This window comes from Drosophila sulfurigaster, chromosome 3, assembly GCF_023558435.1.
Source record: "Drosophila sulfurigaster albostrigata strain 15112-1811.04 chromosome 3, ASM2355843v2, whole genome shotgun sequence".
Taxonomy (NCBI): domain Eukaryota; kingdom Metazoa; phylum Arthropoda; class Insecta; order Diptera; family Drosophilidae; genus Drosophila; species Drosophila sulfurigaster.
In genome coordinates, this window is record NC_084883.1 from 45624700 (window position 1) to 45647918 (window position 23219).

Below are 23219 nucleotides of genomic sequence, written 5' to 3' on the forward strand. Positions count from 1 at the left end.
TCAACTGTTTCTCTTCAATTGCAATTGGCTGTGTGTAGCGATGTTTTATTGAAATGGAATTCCATTTTCCATGTTTTTCGATCTCTCTCTCTCTCTTTCTCTCTCTCTTATTTTTTGTTGCTTGTAAAATACAACAATTTGTATTCATGGCGAGTTCGACTCATGGATGATGTAGCATGACCATTCTTCCTTCAGCTACACCTCGCTGCATGGATTCCTTTGCCTCGGAGGGGCGACCTTGATTTTGAACTCATTCGCTGCGGATTGCAGCATTAAAATAGAGGCCAATGGCTGAGTAATTGGGTCGCCGCATGGGATTTTGCCATTTTGAACAGGTATCAACTATGGTTATTGAACTTGCTCAAAACTAATCAAAATTGAGAAAGGGTTGGTCTAATGCACAACTAAAAATAGTTTGCCTTAAAGTTGTTTCTTGAATCAAATTGCATTAATTTGTCTTTAGTTTAGCTGACAGTCTTTTTGGAGCTGCTGAAAATGTACTCTAATTTAATTGCTTAAAAGTTTTGTTTCTAATATCTGGCCAAAATTGTATTTAATTCAATTAAAAAAAACTTGCAACTTTTGTCTATGCTTAGTATGCATTTTTATACTACATTATGCTTATGGTGAACTTTTATGACAGAAGAAGTTGCCTAAATTTTACTAAATTTCTCTGTTGTCTATGTGACTGTTGTATACACATTTTCTCAATATTAATGTTAAATTATGCTTTTTGGTAATTTGAACTAGAAGTTTAGAAGAGTTTACTTTAATATTTTGTCAATATTGTTTATAACTCGTCTGTGATGCAACTTGCAACTTAATTATTCTCTATATTTTGTCTGAACATTAATGTTAAATTTAGCTAATTATGAATTTGAAACATATATGTATGTTTAGCTTTTAAGTCAGTTGAAGCTGGCTTTAAATGTTTTATGGAAAATTGTATTAAAGTTGTGTTTCCAATAATTTCAGACTCTTTTCTATACTAAGTCTGTAAATATAATACAAGTAAATATTATATAATGCAAGGTGGAGGCTAGTCGATAGACTCTATCGGTATCGGTTGTCGTTACCAACCCGATAGGCACTAAGCTATCGGTAACATCAGTCGTCAGTAGTAAATCATCAGTTGTTGAAAGAAGATCATCAGTCGTGAGAAGTTGAACAGGAGCAACAGCAATCGTCAGTCGTAAAGAAAGCATTTGTCAGCATTTATTTTAATCACACTTTTACAAGTATCATTTATATATATTTATATTAAATATTCTTTGAAAAATCGTATGACACTTTATCCAAGTTTAAAGTTGGTGTGGAAAATGCGAGAAACAACGAGAAAATTAAATTAAATAGTTGCGGTTTTTTCTTGCTCAGTAGGTTATGCTTTATCGCATATTTGTTTGCGCTTTAAGCATAGAGATCTCACTCATGCCACAGTTATTCAAGCAACCCACATCACATTTACACCCACACACACACTTTCGCACACTCACATTGAAGACTCCGGCGCACGCCTCATTAGAACACCTTTCAGTTTGCTGTGTAATTTTCGCAACATTTTTAATGGCGTGCGGGGACATTTTGGCACTCGAGTGACCGTGTGGCAGCCCCCGCTGTCTAAATCATCCCCTGTCACAGTCTTTCCCCTCGTCTCTTCTTCTGCGTCACTTGTGGCCGCAAGGCAAACGCACTTGCGCTCGCTCTCTCCCTCTCTCTCTCTCTTTCATTGCGTCGCACGCAAAACTATTTAGAGAAGTGTCAAGAAATGTCTGCATTGGCGTTGCCATTGCTGTTGCAACAATTTCGCCAACGTTTGTCGACGTCGTTGCCGTTGTTGCCGTTGTTGCTGTTGCTGTTGTCGTCGTGCGTCGTCGACACAGCTGTAGTTGCAGTCACACGCCATGCCACGCCTCACATTGCGTCTTATTGCCAGTTCGTTATATGCGGGCGGTCGTTGATAAATTACAAAACATTGCGCCGGCTATTTTAAATGTGGCATAAAATTTGCATTTTATATTTCACATTTTTTTCTCTTTTTTTCGGTATTTTTAAATAACATCGCACACACATTTTTTTGCCGCTGTCATCGAATCGAGGTTGAATCCTCAACACTCTAAAAAACAGCCTAATCTAGCCAAAAAACGTGGGCGTCCTGCAAACTGTGTCACATTGCTCATTAGCTCGGGTGCATGAAGCATTTCTTTTTATTCTAAGAGTGAAAGCAACAACAACAATAATAACAACAACAACAACGACAACAAAAACAAACAAAATCAACACAAATATAAATAAAATAGAATAGAATAGAACAAACTCTGAACAAAACAATTGCCAAAAAGCCAAAAAAAAATTTGTCATTTGCGTTGCGCATTGCGTTTGTTTTGTTTGGCGTTTTCTGATTTATTTTCACTTTGACAAATGCACAAAAATTTGACCATGGCACGTCAAGAAGTGTGGTCATTGTATTTTTAATGCCACTTCGATATAGATAAATTGCCAACAGGCGTTTTTGCTGCAATCGTCGTCGTCCCCAAGGAACATTCACTCCCACTCACCTCCCCGTTCGTCGCAGCACAAAATTCCCACTCGAAATTCGACTCAGAGTGAAACTCGTGATGTGACTGTCTAATTAGCTGCAATAGCAAAATCTCAACTAATGCTGATCGATGTGAGATTTGTGTGTGTGTGGATTGCAAGTAATTGGAAATGTAATCCTCCGAGATGGAAACGAGATATCATCTGTTCTTAAATGTCGTAAATTGAAATGGGCAGGTTATGATGTTCATGTTGACAGCAGCTTCTATTTAAGGGATTAAATAGGTGAAGCTAGTCGCTTCAATTGAACTCTATAAATAGATAAAGTATGAGCTATAAAAGTATCTATAAGCAGAGTTAAGTTCAATTAAACTTTGTGAATAGATAAACTATTCTTTATTAATTCCATTACTAAATCTATAAGCTATAAATTATTCTTCATACATTTTGCTTCTAAAACTATTAGCTATAAATTCACTTAAATTAAATTCTATGATTACATAAACTATGCTTCATTTTATTACTAAAACTAATCCATAAAAGTATTTTATTTAATTAGATTTGGGTTTGCATTTTGCATATTTTTTGCATTGTATTAAGTAAAGCAATTTCCACAAAAACCTCAAAATATCTTCGAGGCTTTCGCTCTAAATTACTGCTGAAATTGCAGTCTAAAAATAACTAAATGTTGCCTGTGGTAAAGTCAAGTTACCAGCATTTATTTGTTGGTCAAGTTCTGATGCAGCTGCTTGTGCTGTGTGTGTTATTTTTTTAATCCAGTCAGATTTTACATTGAAAAAATTGTTGCAAATTTCATATTTTGCAATTATAAAGTTTCCCCCTTTCGCAGCCGACTGACAATTAAAGTCTGTGCCTGCCTTGATAACTATATTTCCAGCGAAGCAGCATCAGCAGCAAAAGCAAGAACAAGAGCCACACACAACAGCTGTCTAGATATAATTGTGATGGCCCTGCCTCGAGGTGCGCTCCTTTGGGGCCTGTATATTAATAACTAGAAATTGTCAGGCACTTGATGTGGGTCAAACATGGCAAATAGTCAGGCGGCGGCGCTGCAGTACGTCTATAAATAAAGCAGCTTCAAGTGAAGTTGAAACAGGTGCATGCCACAGTCATGAGCAGCAGCAGCGTGTGGGGAATGCAATAAAGTTTGCTGTTTTATGTAGTTGGCAATGTTGTTGTTGATTTGCGTACATGTTTTGGTCCAGCAGAAAGTACTACAACTACTCTGCTCTTGTCCTCCACTTGGATACTGGCACTTTACTGTTTGATTCTTTGCACTCTGAACTTTTCACGTTGCAGTTTTCAGTTCTCAGTTTGCCATTTGGCATAGCAGTTTTTGCATGTGTCAGGGCACAAAATTGCATTCAACTCTCGTGCATTGGCAGAGCAAATCTACAAATCTGCAGCACGGGCAGCAGACAGCAGGCGGTACGTGGCATCAACTTTTCAATTTCTCACACAAATCCCACTCGCTCACACACACACTCACTTGGTTGTTGTCCATGTCAGTTACGTGGACCGACAATGCAATCAACATAAATACAAATCCCCAAACTATTTTAATGTTGACTCGTGGCATCCGCAAACTGAGGTCGCCACTGCAGTTCCTGTTGTTGTCTTAATGGAAAAGTTATCCCTCACTCCGTCCCCCCATTCCGATTTCAACCCCTTTGCAAAGTTGTCAACTTAAAAGGGCATAAAAAGTAATTTTGGCTGGCCAACTGGGCGTATGTGCAATGCGCACATAACACACATTGTCGCTGTCACTCTCTCGCTCTCTCGCTGCTGGTGGCGCCATCTATCGCTTAAGCCCTTAAGTTGTCCTAAGCTCCCCGCGCCAACATTGTGTGGCGTTGGCGTTCACGTTCACGTAAACCGTGCGCCTCTTAAATGGAATTACTTGCCGCAGTTTTGAGGTTGACTAAGGGAAAACTATTGCAGTGCGGTCAGAACTTTACAATTTGCATGCAATATGTTTTAAATTAAAACAAATACTTTGTGAAAACAATGTGAATAAAATCGTCGCGAATCGATCGTAAATTCTGTCTACAACGTGCCTTTTTATTTACTTATTAAATACGGTTATTATTATGGTTTATATCAAGCTTTAAATGACTGCAACGTGCCTAAATCGAGCGTGAACTTTATGACTTTTTGTGACCTATGCATAGCAACGAATATAATGACATTTTAGAGCGTAGAATTCGTCAGCGCTTTACATGAATCACAGCACTCGTTTCCATTATTGAGTAATATTCTTTGTAAAGTATTAAATTAATTCTTGAATTAAGTAGAGAAAACTTTAACATTGCCAGCTTAATAATATTTAATAGCTTAGTTTCCATATTTTGTGTTAATAATGCCATTGGGGCCATTTTATGGAATATTTCTTTAATTTGGCATAAAACTTTAAGCTACCTTGAGAGGTTCGACACGTGTTGAGAGCTGCTGGCGAACTCTGATTGTGCCATTGTTGTGACAACCTCTTTCTAGTTTCGTCAGGGTAAAGTTTATCCAACTCTTGCCCGCTTAAAGGTAAACACAGAGAAAGAGAGAGAGAGAGCGCTCAAAGACAGCCGCTGGCCTTAGCCTGGTCAAGCCGAGAACCTGGACAAACACACGCGCTAAGTTGATCAACAATGCGAATGCCTTGAGGCAGTCGTTGCTGTTGCTGTTCTTGTTATCATTTGTTGGTTTCGGGTTGTGCTGCAAGTATTTGACCAAAATCTCTGGGAAAATAAATATATACTGACTCAGTTTGTTTGGCAGCTAATTGAAAATCGTTTCCTGACAAGCTGTTGCTGCTTCTGCTGCAAAAAAAGACGCCAACGATGAAAGAAGTGTGTGCGGAATCGTTGAACTTTGTGCTCGATAATAGCGAACCCTGCCACGCCTCTTCGAAGCATATGCAGACACTTTGTTTGGTTCATTGACATTTTGGCAATTTGTTGCCATTAGCTCGGCGAGCAGTCGGCCGTTTGTGTCCTCATTTGAAAGCACAACAAATAAATATGGAAATTATGGAAAAAATCGTGGCACGCAGCATAATGAAAATGTAACTCAGCAAAGTCTTTGAGGCGCCTTAGAAATATTTGCTCTGATTTTTTTTTTCCTTCTTTCTAATTTTTAAATGGCAATTAACACATTATGGTATTGGATTTGATATTGGATTTGGGAATTGGATTTTTCGATTGTTATGGCCGATTCACATGATGCCCATATTTCGATCAATTTCGATTTTTGCCACCTTGCGGTTAATTGATGGCGCCCGGTCAGTCGCCCGGTCTTCGGCCAAACTAATTTGGCCAGTGTGTGGTGTGTGTTGTGTGTGGAAATTTGTTCATTTGTGCATAAATTGCTCTCGTTGACTTGTTGTTTAGTTTCCATTCATGTTCATTTTCATTTCATTTGTTTTTCTGCCTTGGCCTGTCATGCTATTTGACTTTTTTATTGGTGTTTTTTTCGGTTTTGTACTTGCGCATTTCCCATTTCCCATATCCAGCAATTGTTGTTTACATTCCGTTTACTCGAAAACATTTATACGATCGATGCGTTGATTTAGTCACACTCACTACGCTAAATACAATTGTACTTAAAATTCGATTGGCACTCTCGGGTGCGGGCGAAATGTTGTTAATCGCTTGAAATTGATTCGAATTCGAGTTGGCGTTGGAGTGTCGGCTATATCATATAATGATCATAAATTTTGATGTGCCTGCATTTATTTTTAAACCAATTTCCGACTCATCTTCGACTCGTAGTTTTTATATCAACTTTATTTTATTATTTATCTTGCTATGCGTGTGTGTGTGTTCGGTGTGTGCTTCTGTGTGTTTGTGTGTGTGTGTGGCTGGCATTTAATGTGTGTATATGCTTGTCAGGCTTTTTAGAATTTATGTTATGTTTTTCACATACATTCTTTGGTTTGTCTGCTGCCGGTTTTCATTCGCTTTTCATTATATTTTTTAATACCCTGTAGTCGTAAAATAAAACAAGGGGTGTACTATGAAAGAATCTATATATTTTTATTAGGAGAAAACGTCGCAAATTTTAACGAATTTTATTAAAATCACTTTTGACAGCTTAAGCTTTTAACACTTGTTTAACACTCTTGTTGCAAATATTTCATAAAGATTATTAGTATAATTAAAAAGTAAAAGTAAAAGAGTTTACTTAGGTTGTTAAAGTTCAGCTAGTGTAATTTAGTACTGTTAGATCCCATACAATTTTAAGCATTTAAGTTAATATATAATAAAAACATTCCTTTTAATATTATATTTAAATACCTTCACAAGTTTGGTTCAGTATATTTGAAGTATTTTATAGTTTTCAGTATTTTAAAGTAGCATTATTTTAGTGTAATTTAGTATTAGTTTCAGTATTTATAGTATTACTTTAGTATTAGTGTTATGCTAATATTTTTTATCATTTTATGCGCAATATTTATAATTAAGTTTGCAATAAGTTGCTAGTATAGAAATGTTAAAATAATACTTAAATTATACTAAAATAATACTAAAATAATACTAAAGTAATACTAAAATAATACTAAAATAATACTAAAATAATACCAGATAATACTGAAAAAATTAAAATATCTAACTACAGGGAGTATATTAGTAGCGTATTCCCTTTTCTTTTCCACTTTATTGTGTATAGAAATCTCTTGCTTAGGTCGTGAGTGTCGCCGTGTGTCCAGGGCTAGAAAACAGTGTCAGTGCCAACACCAATCCCACCATATCCCAAACCCATACCCAGGCAATCCCAAAGAACTTCCCAGTCCCAGTATCAGAGAGACAGATACATCGACCATGGCGCAACAGATTTCTTTGCCTCCACACGCATTTGACTTTCAAATGAAGGACAAATATTGAATGGTCGAGAGCCAAGCAACAAACAAACAACGACGACAATAACAACAACAACAACAACAACAGTCACAATGCCATGCCCCTCCATTCTAACAAAAACGACAGACTCGTCGACGTGGCAATTGCTAGCAGAGAGAGGGGGGAGGGAAAGACGAGGGGACAGCTAGCATAATGTTGAGGGCGGACTATAAAAGTTTTGCAGTCGAAATTTCTCGGTTTTAGATCTGGAGGTGTGCAGTCAGTCTGTGTGTGTGTGTGTGTGTGTCTCTCGTTTTTATTTCGACTTTGTTCTTGTTTTGAGGTTTTGAATATAAATTATGTGCGTAATTTGATTTTAAACTGTCCGTTATTGCCAGCTTCTTTTATGCTCTATGTCCCAGAATATTGAGAAATTTGTCACTAATAGAAAAAGGTTACGACTACTGTGTTTGCCCATAAAGAAATCGAAGAAATCTTCTTCTCTGTAAATAAATCGCAGTAGAGTATTTGAGTTTCGGCATGACATTTTTATGTTGTTTGTGTGTGCTGCAGACATATTTTAGTTTCTTATTTTTATTAGATTCTTGATTTAATTTGAGTTTTGTGCAGATTTTTCTTGTATTTTCGTCGGGGTTTTATTCGAAAGATGGTTTTTGTTTAAAACTTTTATTATGCGCTCGCGCTCCGCTCGCTGTATGGTGGATAAATATCCATTTTTAAGTTTGCTTCGCTTAGTTTTTATTTATGCGGCACACAAAAACTCAGACAAAGATCAAGAACTGAGGATGGGGACTGACTGCTGGCGGATCGGCCAGCAGCATTATAAATAGATGGGGCAACAAGAACGTCGCCACTTAAGCCAGCTCGGGGCAGCAACAAATTTTATCGACACGAGCCAACTGTCAGCCCAAAAGCAGCAGCAACAGCAGCGCCAACAGAGAGAGAGAGAGACAGAGCTGTGGCATGCAAATCTAAGCATTGTCAGCCATGTTGAGCCCCAAACGGCAAAGTTTTTTAGCCCAAATAAGCGCAAAAATACGCGCATGCCACGCACTTGTATCTCAAAGATACGCCACAGCATCAGCATCAACAGCAATGCAAATAACTTGGCACGCAGTCACAGCCAGACAGACGGACAGACAGACGGACGGACAGTCGGACAGATAGGCTGACTGACGATGTCGTGGCCATGCATGAACAAAGATTCTAATGCAATTTTCATTTTGGCTCGGCCTACAGCTCTGCGTTGAGACTAGTCAAGAGATGAGTTGCGAAGTTGCTGGGCTGGCATAGGAAAGAGGGAAGGGAAGCGGAGGGAATCTCCTCGTATCCGTGCAGTTTTTGGTCTTGTTTATTTAGGACCCTGCATAAAAAATGCACAGCATTTGTTCGCCTTTTCTGTCGTCTGATTCTTTTATTATTATTTTTGTGGCTTTCTTTTCAGTTGTTTCTCGCATTTTGTGCAAGTTTTATTTAGTCTAGCATTGGCATCGCTTTTGCTTTTGCTTTCTTGTAATTAATTTTGCTGGCCAAACACATAAAAAAAAATCCTTTCCATTTTATGACTTGATTTGGCTTTGTTTATTTTGCGCATTTGGTCAGCGACAATGCTTCAATGCAGCATCGATCTGCTCAGACATATATTCTCGGTCTCTTTTGCTTTTGTGTAATGTGCTGTGCTGCTGCTGTTCTGTTCTGTTTGGTTCTCTACTGATGCACATCAAACGACAAGGCGCATTTTTTGCGTACTTGAAAGCACTTTCGAAAATAGCGCCGTATTTAGGTTTTAGGTCGTTTCTACCAAACGCATTCAATGCGCATCACTTTGACGTTTGCCAAGCTCTATAAAATGCCCAGACACACACTCAGCCAGTCAGTCAGTCACTCAGACAGTTAGTCAGTCAGTCAGTAAGTGTTTTGCAGTTTGTTGAGGCAGACACACTCACAAATAGACGCTAGTCGCGATGTCAACAGAACTATTTCATATCTATTCACAAATATTTGCTACACTCTGACAAAGCAAAGCTACTAAAAGCTGTTAAATCAAGCTGAACTACCTTTGTCTCTACTTAACTAAATGTAACATAGATAGTGAGCATAGATGAAAATACGGCTCAATTGAGCTGGGAATAGACAAAGTGGATTTCACATTTTGAGACCCTTTTTAAACAAAGAGTGCAAAAGGGTATATTAAACATGTTTAAGTTTCTTTATTATATTGAATATAAATTTATAGCTGTTATTTTGAACTGGGAATAAACATAGTAGACTTAACATTTATAGATCCTTTTCTTTATTAAATGAAGGGTCTATTACACATGTTTATACTCCTTCGTTAAAATAGCTAAAAATTTATAGATTTAAATAAATAATAAAATGCTTGTCAATAGTACTTCGCACAGTTGGCAGACGCTTCCCTTTAAAAGAAATTAAAAGAGTTCTACTAAGATTAATTGGACTATTACAATTTTTTTCTAAATTTAGAGTATGCCATCTAATTTCAATTATTATTATAATTTGATAACTAAATAATATACATTTTATTACAATTTAAAATAAATCTTATTTAATAATTGAATTAGGAAAAGTCTTTAGATTTTTTTTTTTACAAAATTTTAATAACTTTAAATTCTAACTCTTAATGACTAAAAAATGAAAAGAAATCACAAATGGTAACTCTAAAAATACATATATCTTGGCAATAATTTGCTATGGTAGTTTAGCTTGAAAACAGCTAAAATGGCATCATTGGTCGCAGCATAGAATCATTGCGGCGGCCTTCTGCAAAGCGTCAGCGCAATCGAACACACCTGAGAAATCAATCAATCGATTTGTTCAACTGTAACAGACACGAGAGATAGCACAGCATTTGAGGGGTGGCATGAGAGACAGAGACAGAGGTGGAAAGATAGAGAAACAGTGATAAAGAGCACATGAAAGGGAGACAGAGAAGAGTCTGAACAATCAGCCGCAACATGTTGTCAACAAATTTAAACGCTTGGTAAAAATGCTGACTAGCCGACTGCGCCAAATAACCGCTGGCTGAAAAGTTTGCTTTGACTGTTGTGTGTGTGTGGGCGGTGACTGTGGCCAATGGGGGGCGTGGCAGGGTGTGCTGTCAATTGTCAGGCGACTGCAGCACATGTAAATAACTTCCAAAAAAGAAAAAAGAATACTGAAGCGAGGAAAACAAAAGAAAACAATAAAAATAAAAATAAAGAACAAGGCAAAGCGACAAGCCTGTGGCTAAAAGTATTTATGATTGTGTGTGTGAGTGAGTGTTGTTATGTGTGTGTGTGTGTGTGCGTGTTGATTTCTCTTTGAGCAGATTTGAGAATGTAACTTTGACTTTGTGATAAAATTCAACAAACTTGAAGGTAGCCAAGAAGCTGATGGAAAAAAGCTTTTGGAGGGGGAAAACTTTGACCAAAACCCGTACATAACTGAAAATCTTGTCAAATGCCTTTGACAGTTGCCATCAAAGCAAATGCAGCGCCCCCATTTGATTTACGCCGTCCAGCGAAAAGCGTGGAAAATTTTCACGCACACGCACAACATAACGCACACACACATACACACGCACACACTACATACCACATACCAAGTAAATATTTGAAGAAGATGAAAATTTGAAGGGGGGAAGGTGGCCAAACGCTGACAACTGTTGCCCATTTCCGTTTGGCCTTGTGCAATGACGCCGCCAACGAAGGCAAAGTTCAATGGGCAAATTCTAGAGCGTGGGAAGTCCTGCTGATGATGCTTCAGCTCCAGCTCCCAGCTCCTTTTGCTTTTTGTCCTGTACTGGAAATCAGCTTAGATACTTAGTTACAATGCGTGAACAAGTTGCGCTGACAACTTTTGCACTCAATCGCCTCAGTTGACTGCTGCGAACACAAAAGTCAACACTGAACTCAGTTCTTTCTCTGTGTCCCAATGCTGTCGTCTATTTTTGGACAAGATTTGTTGCGTTCCATTTTCACTTTTCCGAATGTTGTTATGCGCGCCCCGCACAAGAAAAACTTTTTACCTTTGACGCTGTGTGCCTTAAGGTAGCACACACTAAATAATTATAGATACACACACACACACACACACACACACAGATATGCGTATGTAGAAAATGTAGGGAAAATGCTAGATGACTTTTACAGCATTCGAGTGGGCGCGAATGTGTCCCAATTTTAGTCAGCATCCAAGAGAGACAGATGTATTAATCTGGCATATTAATACGTTCAGCTCCCAAACTTTGTTTGCCAACTTTGAAAAAGGTTCTCTCTATTATAGAAAGGTTTGAGTTTCGATAACTTTTTCAAAATAAAAAAGAACTGCATAAATTTTCCTATATATTGATACTTAAATCACATTTACCCAAGTTCATTGTGGGCAGATTTGAGAATATATGAATATGCTTAAAATTGCTTTAAAATTCTTATCTTAAATCTTCCATGAAATTCCAATGAGCAAAACAACAAACAAAAAATGCTGATGAGAAATGCGAAATTAATTAAAAGTTATGCGAAAGATATGATGAAAAATGAAAGCAGAATGCGTTGTCCACAAAATGAAATGCAGAGAAATAATAAATAAATTAAATGCTAATAAATTGCAAATGAAATAGACAAAATATTTGTTGGTCGTTGTCTTTTTGTTGTTGGGTTTGCTGTTTGGCATAAACAATGATGATTAATGTTAATGCAGGAAAATTAAAGGCAAAGTGCGAGTGAAGCGAAATGTGAAAAACATGAACAATTGGCAAATGTCGCACACACATCCATCATAATCTGTGGCCAGTCTTCAGTCATTCAGTGAGTCAGTTCATCTGTCTTTGAGTCTCTCCGTCTGTCTGTCTGTCTGTCCATCAGTCAGTCAGTCAGTTGAATAAGTTGGTCGATAAGTTGACAACTTTATTGCGCAGCCTTTTTGTAGATTTACAGGCTTTTAATTAATTTCATTCCATTCAAATTTATCAAGCTGACTGACAAACTGTCGTGTGCTTTTGCATTTCGCTTTTCCAGTTCAGTTTTTGCATATTTTCCCATATGCAGCTTGTGGCGTGGGTTGCCCATTTTCTCTTACTCTGCTAATTGTATTTGTCTTTGACTCGTTTTTTTTTATTTCTTATTTTTATATTTATGCTCTTAATTTGCCGCATGTGTTAAATGGCGCTGCACTTTGGCGGCTCCCAACGGGCGGCCAAAACTTGTCAAATTTTCTAGCGTCATTTGCCATTTGCTTTTGTTTTTTTTTCGCTCATATATATTTTGATTCTTTTTTATTTGTGTGTTTTGTTTATTTATTGCATTTTTGTGCTGCAGACACTTTTAGGCATGTTTCACATTTTGAGCGCCGTCGTCGCATCTTAATTGAGTTTTTTATGTGATGTTTATAATTTATGTTTGCCGATGCCTGTTAAATTGTACTTTGTTTTTTTCTGCTTAATGGAGAATTAGTTGATTTAATGTTAATGGCTGCATTTGATGCTATGCTTGCAGCTATAAATCGGTCGAGCCATAGGTGATAAGTGTGCCAAGGATTAGCTCAACAAACTCGCTTAACAAGCACTCTATTTCAATGTAATAGAAATTTTTTCTTTAAGCATTTAGTTCACTGACCTCCACAAATAAATAATTATATACTATGATTTGTACAATTTATTATGTTAGAAATCACAAATCATTTAATATATATTGCTTGCTTTTAGTACTTTATAGTTCTTTAGTGATTCTATTGTCTCTAAACATTAATTATACTAAACTATATATATAGTATATAGTATATTAGTCAGAGATTGGCCAGACGGCAGCTGTTTCGATTGTTTGTTTGTTTGTTTCTTTTATTGTGCTGAAGTGCTTAGATTTATTAATCATTATCAGCACAAATGTTGAATGCTGTGCCGTGTTAAGTATTTAGTTATTTTCTAAATGCTTATTATACTTATTCATCTATATCAACATCGAGATACTTATATGCCGGCCGGTCTTTAGTTGAACGAGAAATTTTGAGAAATTAGTTTATGAGGCCAGCCAAACTGTTTTCTGTGGGCGTCTCTCGAGACAATCCTATTGAAATATTCTCATTGGGTTTCAAGGTTACGAAACAATAATAATAATAAAATAAAAAATAGTATGGGTAAAGAGAAAAGTTTTTTTATCTTTCGATACTACATGCAATGATATTCATTTTGCCAATTTCTGATTTTGTCTTTTTTGCCCACCTGTAGGCCACAAATAACAATGAGAATTTGTGATGCCTAAGCCAAAGTCTGGCAAATAAGTAAAAAAGCAACCATAATATATAGATCTTAAAGACTTAAGGCTATATATACTTTAATGACCCTCATTTTTGTCAGCGCAAAGTTGAGCAAAAGCAAATGACAAAAGAACCAACCAACAGAAAGAAAGAAAGAAAAAAAAAATAGCAAAGAAAAGAATAGAAGCCAAGAAAAATAACATAAAAATTGCTACAAAATATTTCTAAATATTTGTATTTAGCGCAAGTTAAATAATCAGACAGATTATGCATACGTTATAAAAATAACAAAAGCCAAAATGAAAAACGTTTTCAAACTGTTCGTGAAGCGAATGAAGCAAAGCGACAGCAGCAAAATGGCCGAAAATAAAAGCTGAAAACAGCTTGCAAATATTTTAACGCCATGCAACGGTCGCTGCTCTCTCTCTCCCTCACTCTCTATCTCTCTTTCTTTCCTAGTTGTTCGCTCTTTTCACATAGAATAGGCTTGTAAATTCTTGAACAAGACAAACACCTGTGGCACAAGGGACAACAACGCATCTCTAGCAATGATTTTCAATCGCATCTCGTATTTAGTTTGTAGGTTTACATTATAAGCCAACAACTGCCAGAGTCATTTATTTACACGCAACATTGTAGCAAATAGCTCAATATGTTTTAGCTGTTGCAGCGGGTGGCGCTGATCGCTTGATGGCTTTCCGTTCATCTGTTGTGCGATGTTTCGCTGACATAGCTTAACATCTTGTAAATTTTCAAATACCCTAGCAGTGGGATTAAATGAGGTAGTTTGGCACTTTATTATTTATTTATTATAGTATAAACTCAGCATAAAATTCTTTGCTTTATTTCAGCTTTAAGCATTCAAAATCTCATCTAATTAATTGAATTAAATTGAAAATTGTCACACGGTACCAAGGCTTGTTTGGCTCTCCCACACTTTTAGTCATTTTAGCCACCACCCCCTCACCTGTCTGCGCTGTTGGCAATAGAATTGGTTCTTCTTATTTTGCCTGCATTTGCCGTTTGGTGAGGCCACTCAATTACTTTGGCATTTGTCACAGTTTTCTCGACTCATGCTCTCTCTCTAGCAGTTGTTGTCTTTAGGGACCCCTGCGGTTTTTGTTTTTCCCTCCATTTCAATATATGTATATGCATATTCATATTTATATTCGCATTCGCATTCATGTTGAGTGTGTCACAGAGGCACAGGCAACACACAAAGGCAGCTTCGCTCCACTTGAGACTAATTGTTTGACGTACAAATGTCGCCAGCGTTTTGAGATTTGCAGTTGCCAATAACGAACTCGAAAACTTTCCTTAATAGCGCAATAAAGAAATCATCGCATAGATAAATCATCAACATTATTATTTGTATTTTTATATTATTTATTTTTCTTTTCCATTTTTTTGTGTTTTCGGGGGTGTTTCGCATATTTCTGTGTGTGCGTTGCACAGTGGGTGTTGTGGGCGTTGCGCATACGCCGCGTTGTACTGGCTGGCTCATGTTGTGTGCAATTAATAAATTTAATTAAGAAATAACGTACGCTGCCGCAATCGTCGCGCTTTCGAGTGTGAAAATTATGAAAATCTTCTAAATTTTCCCATTACGTGAAATTTAGCATGCAAATTTTTTGAGGCAACGAGCGAAATTAGCGCAGAACAGAAAGATGATTTCTTTTCAGTTGTTTTTTTTTTGTGTGTCGGGCGCTGCCCATAAATCACAGGGCTTTTGTTGTTGTTGTTGCTGTTGGTGAGGGTGGGCAGCAACTCATTTCGGTAGTTTTTAATTAAATCTGTCGTGGAATGGCGATACGGATTTGGTATACAGATTCACAGATTCGCAGATTCGCTGCATTAAAGTCAACTTATCCAAACGGCAAAAGCGTAGCCGAATGGCGCCAGATTCAAGGACGTATCCTGCCTGAATTGCTGCTACAAATCCAATATATAAATAATTCAAAATCGAATTTAACGTAATTCAATTCAGTTGAAAATTCACGGCGGCCGTGAGACGCATAAATTCAATCGAATTGACCCACACGCACACACACCACACACACACACAATCAGCGTAGAGCCAAGAAAATGTACGACCACAACTGCAGTTTTGTTGTACTTACTTCTAGTTTGTAGTTTTCGCTTTGGTCATAAAGTTTACACACTTCTCTATGTGTGTGTGTTTGCTGCTGACGTGTGGTTGTGGCTGTGGCCTTAAGTAGAAGAAGAAGCTGTGCATAGGTTTGGCAACTGCTTGTTGCATGGCCCAAAGCAAAACCGAACAAATACCTGACCTGACCTGACTAGGGCTGCTTTCAAAAGAGACTGCACTGAACATGTAGTATGTCCATTGAAGTGCAGGATCATTCAGAAGCCCCACAACAAATACTTTTAACAATGCAATTGTGCAAATACTCCTTACAAACAGACTACCAGATGTGCTTGTTGTGTGTGTGTGTGTCAAAGAAGCATGACAAAAATACAGCATAGACAAATAAATGAGATAAATAAGGGACTTATCGATGGGATGACAAACATGTCGCAGCAGATGCTTGAACTAAATTAAATTCCTTCATAGAAAAATCTATAAAAATATATGTTTGATTAGCAGGTATAATAAAACTGCTTCGTGTATAGTTATAATGCCTTTTTTTTTGCCTTGTTTATCTTTCTACCTTTGAGTTTATAAATATTTCGGTGGCTTCTGATATTGTCGTTATATTTTACTTATTTTACGATTCTAATAAAAATGTTGTAAGTCGGACTTTAGCTGCTTTGGTTGGCAGTCTGGTATATTTTGTACTCTATGGTATGTTTTGAAGGTCATAGTATATTGATATACCAAGTATAGCATTTGGTATATTTTAGTATTTCGGTATCTTAATTCGGTATATTTTGAGAATAATACTGTTTTGAGATACCAAATATCGACTTCGGTATATTTCATATTTTTTGGATTTCCCACATTAGATTATTGAACTAAATTAAATTCCTCAAACTTAAAAGTTTATAAATATATTTACTATTTACAGTACAGATAACCTACCTTTACCTTTTTTGGGACTTGTCAATTATTTATCTCTTACCTTTGTTAGCCTGGTTGCTATACAGTCCGATTACAGTTTATAAATATTTCGATGGCTTCTTCAACGATTTACTCATTGTTGTTGCTGTGTGTGCGCTGTCAAAATGTATAATCTATCTATTATTTGTTTATACACTTTTGCGGATTTTTATTGTATTTTACATTTACACGAGCCGAGTGTAATATATTTGTTTTTATGGTTATATATTTTTCGTTTTGCACAAATGTTGAGTCATTGCAAATTTATTGCGAAACTATGCGAGTCGAATTTTTGTTAGCCATTATTGTAGTTGTTGTTGTTATGTAGTTGTTGCCATTTGGCATGCGCTCTGAGTGCCCAATAATATTTGCAATTATTTATTTCAATTTGTGAGCGTCGACGCTCGACGCTCGACGTTGACGTCGCCGTCAGGAGGAGCTCAGTTATTGCCAAACCGTCGAAATATGCGCTATGAATAATACCGAATCGCAACACAGTCAAAACGTGCGAAAAACTTTTATGTTCTCAAGATTTTGTGTGCAACTTTGAACTTTTGAGAGCTGCAATATGGCTTGTGAATTTCAGTTCAAATGATGGCGCAGGGAGGAGGCGGTGGTGGGAGGAGGAAAGCAACTGCAACGTTGACGACACACTCAACACACAACATTAGAAAACGCGCAACATTTGCTGGCAATTAATAAATTTACATGCGATGCGATGCGGGTTCTTCCTTTTAATGTTTATGAATGAAATTCTCGTCTCAATTGGTGTCCAATAAATTGCAATCACACTCGAGCACACCGAAAGCATCGTTAATTAATTTGTAGATCAAAAATTATGATTAGCGACATGTTTGCAGCTGCTTTCGCCACAAGCATCAGCCGGCGACATCAGCCTTGAGAGTGCGTTGACCAACAAACGTAACGTTGACGGCAAAGCGCAACGCGGCGTATGCGCAATGTGGGCGCCTAATTAGTTGATATGTGATGTTCATGTTTTTGCTGTTATTTTCTACTCTTTCTACTCAGTTGATATATGTTCATATGCTAACCTTTCCTTCTTTCTCTTTCTCTCTCTTTGCAGGTAAGTTGCGGATGCATTAAACAACTCGGTTTTTGTTGTTGTTTGGCTTGGCTTGGCGCCTCATTCATTCGGCCAAGTTAACGCAAGCTAATTGTGAGCATAAAAGATTACAAATGCGGCTGGTAAGGTTGTATGCCTCTGTCTATCCAGATGTAAACACGCAAGTGTGTGTGTGTGTATCTAGTTGTGGTTGTTTGTGTTACGCATTACAACAAAGGTTAAGGCAGCAAAATCGAGTCGATGCAAGGAATACACTCGATGAAGTGATTAAAATAGTTGAAGGGGAGTTTGAAATGTATGCACAGCATATTATTAATGAGAGGATTGCATAAATTGAATTAATTATGGAAATTATGCAGATAGTAGTGCAAACTTTTGGCATAATTAAGATATAAATAATATTGAATATAAATAACCTAAATATGAACAATATTTTGGGTGAAATATATGTATTTTACTGCGATATTACAATTACTTTTTACCGTAAATTATGTTGATGACAGCTTTGAAAATTCGCATAACCAAATTATAAATAATATTTAGTATGTCTCACTTAAATATTAACGATATATTGGTTAGAAATATATGTGATTTAGTAGGGTATTGTAAATACTTTTTCCCTCGAACTTTAGAGCTTTAACTTTAATATTTATAAACTGAAATTAACGATATTTTTTTAGTCTTGTATATATTTGGTTTATGCGATTCTTGTAAACATTTTTTCCTCATCAAATCTTATATGAAGTTCCTTACATTGTTTTTCATTAAATTAATCTTTTTAAGTAGAAAATTAGCTTGATCACTTATTTTATTGTAATTTAATATTCATTTTAACGGTTTTTTTTTTCTATGTGTCTCATAAACTATCCTAATTATTGTAATATTCTTGAATATTTAGCAAATAGTAATCATAACTTAAATATTTTGTCAGCAATCAACCATTTTATAAATATATATTATAGTTATTATTCTTATCACTGCCCCACTGTGCATCTCTTGACCAATAATTTATGCAGAAGCAAGAGGATACTTGATGTATTGACTGCCCGCATACCTCTCTAACTCTAAGCCTCTAATTGATAGATGAGCTGTTATACCCTATGTAAGTGAAAAGGGTATGCTAGGCCATCTTTTCAATAGCACAACAAACTTGACCGTTGCTGTCAGAATTTTGTTGTGTTGTGCAAATTGCAAACGAAATGTTGTTGACCAGGCCAAAAACTTTTGTTGTTGTTGTTGCTGCTCTCTTATTGTTGTTTTTGTTGGCGTCTGGAAAGGCCCGTCAACATCAACGTCGACGTCTAAGTCGACGTCATTAGGCACACAAATTATTTGCTGCTAATGCGCGGCCTTAGAGCGATTTGTTGTAGTTTTTGTTGTTGTATGCACAGTGTGCCGAGTTGTTTGTTTGTTTGTTTTACAAACGCGCGCTGAACAATCAAAGCGCTGCGAACAAAGTAAGAGAGCGAACAGAAAGAGAGAGGAAGAGCGAAAGCGAGAGCGAGCGATCAACAAATACTTCGCCTGCTGTTGCCCAAAATGAATTATTCAGTTGTTGCGTGTGTGTGGCAGTTCTTTTCTTATTTCAATGTTTCATGCATAATTAACCATTTTTGCAATGTGTGTGTGTGCGTGTGCATGTGTGTGTGTATGGGAAACACCTGAATTCCACCTTAGCCTTCCACTCTGCCGTCATGCTGAACAAGCGAGTGAAGTTATTCCCCAATTCAACCCCAAACTAATTTAATTTGATTTAGTTGCTTCATTTTACGAGCCACGCAAAGAGTTTAATTTGTTTAATGCATGTTGCACTGATAAGCGAACAAAATCATTTTTTATTTATCATTGAAAGTTGTTAGCAAACAAAATGATTAATCACTTAAAGTAGATAACTATTACTGGGAAATACATATATCGTTAAGTTCTACTTATTTTGAGATTATAGAAAGAGGAAAATTATAGAAAATATTGTTATTTCACCTTCATTATAAATTTATATTTTTATTCTAATCTAATGCTTATATACATATATTGAGTGCATGACAAACCTTAGCGGTAAGCGTTATAGTAGAATTAGATAATTTCTACTAGGAAAAATAAACTTTATAAAGAGGTAGTTTACATGAAATTTATTTTATTTCTTTACATTTTTCTTTAAATTCTTCAAATAAATATAAATATGAGTGTTTTAGTTATTTGATATATACAACTAGCGCAATTTATAATTACCAACAAAAAAATTCTTTTAATGAGAAAAATTGAGTTATATATTATTTATTTTTAAAGAGAGGAAGTTTACAAAGAAGCAATTTTATTTTTGTTCTTAGTCAAATAAACATTTTATCATTTTATCATTTTGCGGTCAATAAATTAGAACTATTTTGAAGCAAACTCAAAGAAATTTGTACTTCATGAGAGAAAGTTTTCAAGGAAGTATTTTATTCCTTCACTTTCTTAGTCAAATAAATAAAAATAATTAGGCAACTGAGATAAACTTTCACTACCCTTGTTTTAGATTGCAAGTAATCCATCTCTTCAATTTAATTGTTTCGAATTAGTTTAGAGTAAACAAGTGCCTTGGTTTTATAAGAAGCGTTTATGATTATCATCGAAGTGAAATCATGTGCTTTCCGTTGTCTATTAAGAGTGTTATAAATTCAAATCTAATCTATGACGTCCTTGACGCTACTTGAACTTAGTAAGATAAATATTTATACGCACTCATCGTTAATAGGCAACTCTTATGATCTGCGCTGTGATTTGTCTAATCAGGTGATGCTGCTTGCCCGCCCACAAATGGAATGCCAACTAAGATATGGGCTGTCTCAGCTGATCTGGCTGCGGATTTCGAATTTCTATGTTGTTATTGTTGTTGTTGATGTATTTTATAAAAGTTTTGATTCTGCTGTGTGTGATAAAAACACATAAACAAAATATTTAGCCCTGAATTGTTTGCCAAAAAATGTTCATTCTACGCTTGGTTGTTGTTGCTTATTATGCTTTTTTATTGTTTAGCCGGCAACAGAAGGAACAACAACACCAATAACAAAATTAAATGTACAAAAACTAAACATAACACGCTGCCTGCCCGGCTGGCAAGATAGTTCGTCCCATCTGCTCTCTAGTATTTTTCTATTTTTCTGCTTTTCTTTTTCGTTGCTTTTTGCTTTTTTTTCGCACAATAAATAAATGTGTAGAGCGAACGAGCAGCAACAACAACAACAATACAATGTTGATACGTACAAAATACTATGTAGAAAAACTTGCGAAATATTTTCCACTTGGCACGCAACATGGCCAAAATGCTGCTGCCACTGCGACTGCGGCTAAGACTTGGCCAAATAGCCAACAAGTTGAATTTTACACTTTTGATTTTGTTTTGCTATTTATTTTTAATTTCATTTCTCGCCCGATCGGATAAAAACTAAATGCAGAGCAGAGCAGGCAGCATAAGTACCAAGAATACGTTCTGCTTATTCCGGCCAAGTGTTTATTGTTCTTTCGCCCACTTGAAGCCCACTTCTGGACATTTGCTTGTTAACTGTTGGTGCTAAGGGTTGCTTGGCATCTCCTCTCCCTCCTCTCTGTGTCCACAACATCCGGCCACACAAAAATCTGAGCATTTGTGTGCGTAATGTGTGTGTGTGTGTGTTTTGTGTGTGTGTGTTTTCTGTGTGTGTGTTTTCTGTGTGTGTGTTTTGTGTTGCAGTTGCCAAAAGCAAAGCAACGTGTGTGCACTTGATTAAAAATAGTTTTTGCCAAAATGCTTGTGGGGGTGGCTAGCAACAACAACCAGAATGAACTGAAATTCATTTGGGGGAAAAATAGTGAGATGGAAATGAGGTTGGGGAATGTGTGCACGATGCGGATAAAGATGAAGATGAGGTTGACGATGAAGCAATGGCGATGGCGTTGAGATGAGATGATATCGTCGTCATCTCTTCTTGTCTGCTATTCTATCATTGAAAATTCAATTTCAATTATTCGAGCCGTAATATGCATGTGTTTGTTTAGACTACTCTTGTCAGTGTGTGCAGCACTTAAATGTCAAATAAATGTTGTCTCATTTTCTTGACTCATATTTTTGCAAATTAAATTTTTATTGAGCGTATCGTTTGGGCATAATTAATTTTAATTGAGGACACACATAGAACACAGCTCGGCCATCGTCGTCGTCGTGGTCGTAGTCGTCGGCTTTCGGCTATTTATACGGAACAGTAGCCATAAACCCTGAAGAACTTTAACCGCAGACAATTAACATACACGGATTACAAATAATGTCACACAAAATAGCCTTCAGTTTGGCTCTCTCTTCTCTGTTTTGGCATCAAAAGGCGCTTCATCAAGTCTATTGTGATTTGTGTTATTGGCAACGCGCAACTAATTGATAAATTTTTGATTTGTTTACGTTATGTATGTGAATTTGCCTGCGGCGTTGTTTATGAACTGTCAGACGTTAATTCGTATAAAAAGGTATAAACTATTTATAATTTCGCCATTTTCATGTACGAAGTCAGTCGAACAAAACACATTTTGGGTTGACCAAAGTTCACTTAATACGTGCCAACAATAATCCGACGAAATAAACAATAAGCATACTTGATATGAGTACAATGTGAATTTTAGTTAAATCCTTCTATCTACTTATAAAGAGGAGCTTGTAAGCACTTTAACACTGTAGTGAATAATCTATAATGCACTCTCAACATATGATACGATTTACCAAACACTTGGAAAATAATCCTTTATTATAATATTAGGATTTGTCAATTTTGACGATAACCAGCTACGTTTCATTGAAACATTAGTGGAAAAACATACACATTATTTAAAAATGTGTTCAAAACAATATTTTGCGAAATACAAAATGAAAAAAGTAAGAAATTTACTCAACTGTGAGATTATTCGAAAAATATACCAATTCAAATACCAACCATAAATACTAAAATATGCCGAAAGGAATATTTGGTTTATCGATACAACTAATACATTCAAAATATATCATACTGCCGAAAATATACCGAAAAGTATATTTGGATTTTCGATATACTACTACATTCACAATATACCATAGAGTCAAAAATATACCCAAATGATCGATACATTACTATTACATTCAAAATATACCAAATTGTCAACTAAAGATACTAAAACCCAGTGGCATGAGTTTTTTTGCATTATAACATTTATTCATAAATAGGTTAGATTAATTCTCAAAGAACTATTACTATTTTCATCTGATCACATCAAAATTGTTTGGAATCACAAAGTTTTATTGTATATGGCAAAAATTAATCAGAATTTTAGTTTGGTTCTCTCATCTTGACATCAATCACCTAAACATGCAGCTGCATTATAATTACTGAAAGTTGAAACAAAGCTAGCATATAGCACATAAGAGCTTACACTAAGTGGAGTT

The 23219-nt window shown here is 36.2% G+C and overlaps 1 protein-coding gene and 1 long non-coding RNA gene across 2 annotated transcripts in view; both read left to right on the forward strand.

Annotated features, from left to right (window-relative positions):
• The window catches only part of LOC133845231 (myocardin-related transcription factor B), a 49682-nt gene that overhangs the window by 5402 nt on the left and 21061 nt on the right, over window positions 1-23219 (forward strand).
• Window positions 4839-5361, forward strand: LOC133846040 (uncharacterized). Its single transcript, XR_009894838.1, has 2 exons — window positions 4839-5268; window positions 5326-5361. It is a non-coding gene; the product is annotated as an uncharacterized LOC133846040 (long non-coding RNA).